This window comes from Microtus ochrogaster, chromosome 15 (genome assembly GCF_000317375.1).
Source record: "Microtus ochrogaster isolate Prairie Vole_2 chromosome 15, MicOch1.0, whole genome shotgun sequence".
Classification (NCBI taxonomy): Eukaryota; Metazoa; Chordata; class Mammalia; order Rodentia; family Cricetidae; genus Microtus; species Microtus ochrogaster.
In genome coordinates this window covers 5,745,736-5,754,257 of record NC_022017.1, presented here as the reverse complement: position 1 = coordinate 5,754,257, position 8,522 = coordinate 5,745,736, and the positions used below count along the sequence as shown (strand labels likewise).

Genomic DNA, 8,522 nt, shown 5'->3' with positions numbered 1-8,522 from the left:
AACTCACAGAGATCCGCCTGCCTCTGCCTCCCGAGTGCTGGGATTAAAGGCGTGCGCCACCACCGCCCGGCTTAATTGTAGTTTTGATTTGTACTTTAACTGGCCTCTCTCATCAGGGTGATTTATCTCTTGTATCAAAACTGGGTTTCGTGGGGGGAAGAGAGATCTATTTTTTAAAATCCTGTTGAGTGTGTTTCTTAAATTAAAAATGAATTACACAATTGATGCTTAAAAATATACATTTGCACAATCTAATATTTCAAATAAGCAAGGCCTATCTGTTAAGCTAATATACCAAATTCCGATGCTTTATTAGTTTAATGCGGCCATCTCTGGTGTGGGAATTTAGTAATAAGCAAAGTACAGCGTAGTGTGGGGCATACAGGTGTCCTAAAGGTAAAAGAGGAAGAGCTAGCAGCAGAGTGGAACTCGCCTGTCCCTGTTGTCATGGCATTCGGTGGCCCGCGTTTCTATTCTCCCCACTCAGTAGTGAAGGAGATTAGTCCAGCAACACAAAGAGATGCAGCCAAGAGCCCAGAATGTCAGAACTCCTCCGGTTGAGATAGGAAACACTAAATACTCAAAACCACTGAATTCATAATAAGGTGTTAACCTGACGTCTGTCTTCTGGTCTCTCGGTCTCCATGAATACTGATGAGGCCGAGGCTGTTAGCCTGGTGTGTTCACACCATTTCCTTTACTGCGTGTGGGTGATCTTTTATTTTCTTTAAAAAAAAAGTTTATTAAAATTTATGTATTTTGATCTTTTATTTTCTGACAGTGTCTGCTCCCCCACCCCCATCCTTTGTTCCTTTTCTTCTGCACACCCATTACGCTAATAAACTCAAGCCTGCCCAGGCTTCAGTAGTCAAGGATGCCGTGCATTTGTGCAGTGCCCTTACTGTTTTGTGTGACCCTTAGAAACAGAAATGGTGCCATGCCGTACTTTCTGTTTGACTTGTTGTTTTCTGTCTGCTCCGCTGGAGCTCCTTTCGTGGGTTGTTTGTATCTCATTCCTTCTGGCTGCCTCACAGGGTGTCGGTGGCCCCCCTCGCTTCATTTTACTCAACCTCGTGCCTGTGCTCTTGAAATGACTTCATGGCGTAAGTCAACACCTAACTGGGTTTGTGTTCCCGGGGCAGGTTGGAACAGGCTTTATGGCTGATCAGAGTGTTACTAGCAACAGACAGGAATGGAAGGAACCCATCTCGGCACCCTGAGCCCCAGGCCTGTGCATTTGTTATACCCCTGCCTCCCGATTGTTAACCCAGCACTGCCCAGTCATTTGTTCCTGTGGCTGAGACGTTAGTAACAGACTCCCAAGGGTGGTGCTGAGACGCTGATGTGAAGTAGCACACAGAAAGACCAGCAAGCCTGGGTACTGAATTGTGCTTGCACTTCTCTTGAGACGGCCTTTCCTTTCCAACGGAGCTATGGGTGTGACCAGTGGCCTGGACGCCCTGGAAAGGTGACATGGTGATGCGCACCTGTAATCCAAGCCCTCGGGAGACTGAAGAAGCCAGCCTTGTCTAACACAAAACAAAGCAAAACGCCACACAGCAGCAGCAAGAACAACAGCAACAGACAAAAACTAAACTAAAGGAAGGAGAGACTGGCTGCTCGGTGACGTGGATTAGCTGTGGCTGGGGTGATGTTTGTCTCATATAAAATAAGGGTAACAGGAACGTGTGGCCTTTTCCAAGCCACACCTCATTCAGCCCTCACAGCTGCCTTCTGTGGCCTGCATTTCTGGAAGAGAGGACACGGGAACAGAAAGTACTTAGCACAGTTTGGGTGCAATGATGTGTGCTGCTAGACTGTGCAGACGTGTCGTCTAAACTCCGGGTAGAGCATTCACGGTCCCTTTAATGCTTTTGTGAGTTGCTCTGTTTCTTTTGACGTGGTCTCAAGTAGCTGAGGCTGTCTTTGAATTCCTGATTCTCCTACTTCTGTCTCTTGAATGCTGGGAATACATGTGTGTGCCATTGCACCTGGCTAATGTGTTTTTACAAAACATAACTTCTTGGGGTGCCTGCTGCATGTCTAATGCCTTGCTGTATATGTGGAAAATATAAAGCTCAGGCTGGATATATCTATATCTATCTATATCTATATCTACGCACGTGCCTTTAATCCCCAAACTCGGGAGGCAGAGGCAGGTGGATGGATCTCTGTGAGTTCGAGGCCAGCCTGGTCTACAACAGCTAGTTCTAGGACAGGCTCCAAAGCTACAGAGAAACCCTGTCTTAAAAAACAAAAAAATTAAAAGAAAAAGTTTAAAACAGAGATTTTTGTCCACAAAATTATCATTTTGATTTTTAAATATGAGGTAATATATTTTGAGAATTTTGAGCCCCACAGTTGAAAACTCTGCTAGAGACCCACTGTAGAGGTAACTGACTTCAGCCAACACAGGCAGAATTATGAACATTCATGCTCAATATCTGTTTAAATTTTCCTTTGACTACAAAGGTAAATATAAACCCATGACATCTGCCCGTTTGTTCTAGCTGGACCTCACCTGTGAAAGGGAGCCTTTGGAGGGTCTCTCCAGGGCTAGCCAGCAGGTCGTAGGGGCTGCCTGAGGCTGAGGCAGCTGCCGAGCAGCTGCTCCGTCCCTGCCCTCAGCTCGCCCGCAGTATGCAGATATCCCATTGTTTTCAGCACAACACAAGTGGATATTTAGCTGGCTGGTGAAATCCAGGAAGAACTATTTTAGCTGGGCTATTCACGCAAAGAGCCTGATTTGTGGGTAATGTTCAGGAAACAAACCTGTGTGGTTTCAGAGCTGGCTGCTTAGCCCTCTCCACTCAGAGAACTCTTTCTCTAATCTGCAGAACCTGTTTTTAGGGTGTGTGCAAGCGACTCAACTCATCCCAGCCCCAAACTGAAATTCCAATTCGATAAAAAAAAGATCATTTCAGCTGTTGGAAGCCACTTGTGAATTTCGGCCTGAAAACCAGTCAGGCAGCAGATGGGCAGAGAGCTTGGGCTGGATGACTCTGAGGCTTGAGCCAGCCGGTTGGCCTTAATTCCAGGCTTAGCTCAGAGAGAAACAATGTGGAATGCTTTTCTTTTAAAGGGGCAGTGCTACATTTTTCTTTTTGTCTTGTCTTTTGATTTTGTGTGTTATTTATTTGAAGCATTAGAGATTGAGCTCGGTCCTACCCACCAAGCATTCTCCATTCTTTTCTTTTGTTGACAGAGTTTCACTTTGCAGCCAGGTTGGCTTGAGGTCCTCCTGCCTTGGCCCCCAGTGTGCTGGGTACAGATGTGCCCCGTCATGCCCAGTTTAAATTACTTTGTTTGTTTTGTTTTGTTTTTTTCCAAGATAGAGTTTCTCTGTAGCTTTGGAGCCTGTCCTGGGACTAGCTCTTGTAGACCAGGCTGGCCTCGAACTCACAAAGATCCACCTGCCCTGTCTCCCAAGTGCTGGGATTAAAGGCGTGCGCCACCACCGCCCAGCTGGGAGACAATTTTGAATTTAAGTCTGGATCAAGGATGTGGGGCTACAAAGATCCTCCATTTTGAGGCAGTGACACAGCAATAAGGACCAAAGAGGCTGAAAGCTCTGGCCTGACTGGAGACCTGACTTTTTTGCTGGGTGGGCCAATGACCTGGCTCCAGGACCACCTCTAGGAAGCAGGTCACCAGATGCCATTCTAAAGAGAAGATGGAATAAATACACCTTAATGAGATAATGTGCCTTTCCTTCCCAGAATTCCTACCTCAGCAGGGAAGTTGCAGGGCTACACCCGGCCAGTTCATAAACCAGAAGAGACACTCACTAACCCACAGGGGCAGTGGCTCTGGCAGGCCTGCCCTTTCCCCCAGTTCCCGCTGCATTGATTACCTTCCTGAAGCTAGCCATAGGATCTATTCCCTTATTTGGCCAATCCCTCCTCCTGAGGCTGACTACCCAGGTCCAGCTATCAAAGTATTGAAATCCAGCAATCAGAAGCCCCCTTCGGCTCACTTAATTAACATGCCCAATTAAAATTAAACACCTCATCCCAAGGCAGGGCTTCCCCTCCTACCTTTTATAAGGGTCACTTTCTTGTAAGCCACACCAGTTTCCTCTCTATCCAGAGGCAATCTTTGTCCCCCCACCCAGGACAAACACCCCTCCCTCTCCCCGGTGCCCCTTTTCCCTTGTCCCCCACCCTCTATCTCCCGTCCATCCCTCACCCCTGCCCTCTGTCCCTCTGGGGCAATCTCCTTTGTGCTGAGAACTTGGTCTTGGGGTCCTGAGCTGCCAGGTTTCCTTTCAAAGCCTACCTGCTTCTCTGAACTTAGGAAAGGTAGTTTTTCTCCTCTCTCTTGCTCTAAGTGTCTGCCTCGCTGCTATTGTTTCTGACCTCCGTGTCAGCTTAACTCAAATGGATTTTGTGTGTGTGTGTTTTCCTTTTCCTTTCTCCTCTGGGCAGGAGATCTACAGCTTGTCTGCCTGGCCTTGCTTTGCTTGTAACTGCTAATAAAACTGTTCCCCAGCTTACATTTGAGTCCATTCTGAAGTTATCTTATTAAGGAGACTAAGAGCCCCAAAAGGGGCTGCCATTCCTCCAGGATTGTGAAGATGGTTCACTGGGCATTTTTCTATTTTTTATTTTATTTATTTGTTTTTGTGACAGGGTTCCTAGCTGCCCTGGAACTCACTCTGGCCTCAACTTCACAGAGATCCATCCACCTGCCTCTGCCTCCCAAATATTGAGATTAAAGGTGTGCACCAACACTGCCCGGCGCTTTTCAAGAATAATTCAGAATACGTGGCTGTGGTGGCCCAGCCCTGCAAGCTGCTGCACTAGGAACATGAATTCTCACTAAATTATGATTCCTGTCTTTTTATCACAGCTAAGGTGAAGCCAAGAGGTGGTCTTTGGCTAAATGACCTGACTAGCCCTAACTGGGATTTTGGAGGTTTAACTTTTTTTTTCTTTTTTACTCTTGACACCCACATCATAAACAATAACAATAAACAAAATTTAAAAAAAATTTAAAGAGACCCTGTTTTAAAAAAAAATAATAATTGTGTGGTATGGGGTCCCCACCCATTCTGCATCTGCCAGAGCTCTTCCTTGTGTATCAGGTTTTTTCTCTGAGGTTCGCTTAGGCTCCTGCACTGCTCAGCACACTAATTTTGCACAGGGAGAAAGGAATGCGTGTGGCGGCTGGAGTCTTTCTCTCCTGCTGAGGCTTCGAGTTACGATCAAGGCTGAATTGCCTCCTCTAAAGGTGAGCTTTGTATTTTACTTCATTTTAAGGAGAAGGACACAGAAAAATTTGTCTGGAAGTTGAGATTAAAATCGCCAAGGGTGAGGGATTAAAATTGCTGCAGTGAGCACAAGGCCTTGGGTTTTGCACTCCTGAAGGAGAAAAGCAGAACGCACAGCAGGTTAGAATTCTTAATATGGTTAGACCTTGCTTGTCAGAGTTCAGGGCTCCGGAAGATTCGAGGCTCAGAGCGATATCAGTGAGGAATTTATTTTGCCTTCCTTCTTGGGAGCAGCTGGTGGTGGTGGAGGAGGAGGAGGTGAGAGAGAGGGGGAAGGGAGGAGGAAGAGAGACAGAAGAGAGAACTCTTCTTTTTCTTTCTTTTTCCTGTTCTTTGTTTTTCCGAGACAGACAGGGTTTCTCTGTATGGCCCTGGCTGTCCTTGAGTTCGCTCTGTAGACCAGGGTGTCCTGGAAGAGACCTTCAACAACAAAGAAAAAGCGGCTCCCCTCCCCCCTTCAGTGAAGAAGGGCTTGGCTTTGTGTGAGCCGACTTCCTCCGGGGACTCCTCCAGGGAGGCTCAAGCCCCGCCCTGCCTTAGTTTAGTGACCTTTGGTTCAGTAGTCCAGGGTCATGTCAGGTGATGTGTGCCTGCAGTAGTCTTCTAGTTTTAGCTGCTCAGTTCTCGCGTCTTCTCCCTGAAGGACGCTTTCAATAGAGTTACAGGGAGGCATTCCCTTCTTCCTCTCTGCAGATAAAAGTTTATCCGCCTTATTCACTAAAAGTTACTAAACGTCTGATTTCGTCCTCCAAACAAAGGACTCCTGGTGTTCATCTGGTTGGATCAGGATTGTGAGAGCTGCAGCCAAGGAGGGCACTCACCTAGGGAACCTACTAACCCAACTTTGTCTTGCTGCTGAGTTCCTAATCTGGTTTTTTCTGGCACTGCTGTCGTGAATGAGAGCCTATATAACGAATGTTTATAGATGGGAAACACTCTTCACCGCGCACAGGGACCCACATCATTCCTTTTATTTCCCCGGTTTTAGGGGAGTTTTTTTTTTTTTTCTTTTACTGAATTTGTTCTTTGGTTATTTCATACAGTGGAAGTGGTGGCGCTTGCCTTTGATACTAGCACTCCGGAGGCAGAGGCAGATGCATTAATCTCTGAATTCAACCCCAGCCTGCTCTACTTAACAAGTTCCAGGCCAGCCAGTTACTCGATGAAACCCTGTCTCAAACAAACAAACAAAAGCAGTTTTCTATGTGTACACAGTGCATCCTGTTTAGGTTCTCCTCGATCCTCGATTTCCTTCCTGCCCTAGAATCCCTCCTTTTCCCACACCTTTGTCTATTGGTTCTATTTTGTGGTCCACTGGGTTAACCAGCGGTGCCTTTGTGACCTAAACCGTTTGCTACTTTTCATTGGAACACGGTGGACCTGGTGGGTACAGCTAATGCTGCCGTTCTTCCAGGCTGCATTCGTGGTCAGAGTTCAGCGGGGAAGTACGGCCTCAAGGGCCTCCCCGATCCCTGGTATATTGCTGACAGCCCTGGCCAACTGCACAATTGCAGGTTCTAGTGTCCAATGGAAGCGCCCATCTGTGGGTCTGCATTCTCTTACTGGAACTAAAACGAAATTGTGTAAGATTCTTAAAACTCAAAACTCGTAGTGGAAGGCTCTAAAGAAGACTTAATCGTTGGACCAGGCGAAAGCTGTGCTTGAAAAGGCACCTGCACAATGACGCCAACAGAAGGAGGAGCTCATCTGGCTTCATCCTGCAGGGTTCCCGACAACCAGGCCGGCTCAAGAGCAGATAGCAGCCCGTCATCTTTCTGCCAGCTTCAGCCATAGGGGGAAAAGGTGGTACCACAATCCACTCTTCCAGTGGGTGGTGATGACGTGTTCTAAGGAGATGAGTGCAGAGGCTCCTGTCAAATGAGTGAGGAGAAAACGGAAGTGGGAAGAGGAGGCGGGACTCCAGAGATCTCACCGCACCATTCCTACAATAAAAATGACAGGCAGAAATGATTAGCACTTCCACGTTTAGAATGCCATCCCCTGTTCATATTTCAAGTCTGCCTTATAACCACTTTTAATAGTAAGTCCCATTAATACAAGGTAAAATAAAATTAAAGAAGACCCCTTTAGGTTCCGTTTTTCCATTCTCCACTAGAGTTGTCTAAAATGGCAATGTTATCATAAAAATCAAACCCATCCTTTTTAACTGTTTGAAGCATTAAAGCCGCTAAAGCCCTCAGGGACATTGCTTTCCCAAACTATAGCAGGCATCAGTTTTCTCTTCCCGGCAGAAGGACCTCTCTGGCTATGTCCTCAGCTTTTTACGTTCTTGCTTAGTGAAGAATGGGCTCTCTGCAATGCGCAGGGTCCACGCCCTGCAGGCAGCTGCCCAGAGCGGTGCTCTTTACCGCTTTGACCAGCAGGCGGCGCTATCCGGACGCTTCCCCGGTGTCCACCAGGCCATTTCCGTCGCAGCGGGTGAGCCCGCCGCCGCCACACCTTGGGAGTCGCTATCCCGTTTTCTTTAGTTCCGAAGCATCCTGCCTTTTAAAAATGTTACATTTTATTCTTTTAACGTTTCATACATTTATACAACATGTATTCATTGTATCTATCCACCATTATCTCCCTTACATTTTATTTACTTCTCTGTGGGTTTTGCAGCGCCTGAGCCCTGAGCCTTGTGCACCATAGCCAAGGATTCTACCACTGACCTGTATCTCCAGTCCCATTGTGCTCTCATGACGATTGCTATTTGAAAACATGGCCAGGCCAAATGGTTCAGGGGATAGAAGTACTTAACAGCTCAAGCCTGCTGATTGAGACTGATTCCTCGATACACTTGGAAAGAGATTACTGATATTGCAAGTACCAACGGTACATTGCCCTCCACAGTACTCCCACCCAAATAAGACAGACAGACAGATTTAAAACTTGCCTGTTGGTACTTTTCAAAAAGACAGAAACTTAGGACTGAAGCGAAAACTCAGCAGTATAGAGTCCTTACTGATCTTGCAGAGGACCAAGTTTGATTCCTGCTCCGACATTCACGTGGTTCACAACTGCCTGTAACTCCAGTTCCAAGATTTCAGATGCCTTCTGGCCTCTGTAAGCACTGTATGCAGGTGGTACACAAACTCACAGAGTTACGAACACATAAATAAAAATAATAAATAAATAATTTTTAAAAAATGCTTTTTCGAGGCAGGGTTTCTTTGTGTAGCTTTGGAACCTGCCCTGGAACTCACTCTGTAGACCAGGCTGGCCTCAAACTCACAGAGATCCGCCT

At 46.7% G+C, this 8,522-nt stretch overlaps 1 long non-coding RNA gene across 2 annotated transcripts in view; it reads left to right on the top strand.

Moving 5' to 3' along the window:
* LOC113456739 overlaps positions 1-8,522 on the top strand; it is a 41,859-nt gene that overhangs the window by 28,706 nt on the left and 4,631 nt on the right. The window lies entirely within an intron of this gene.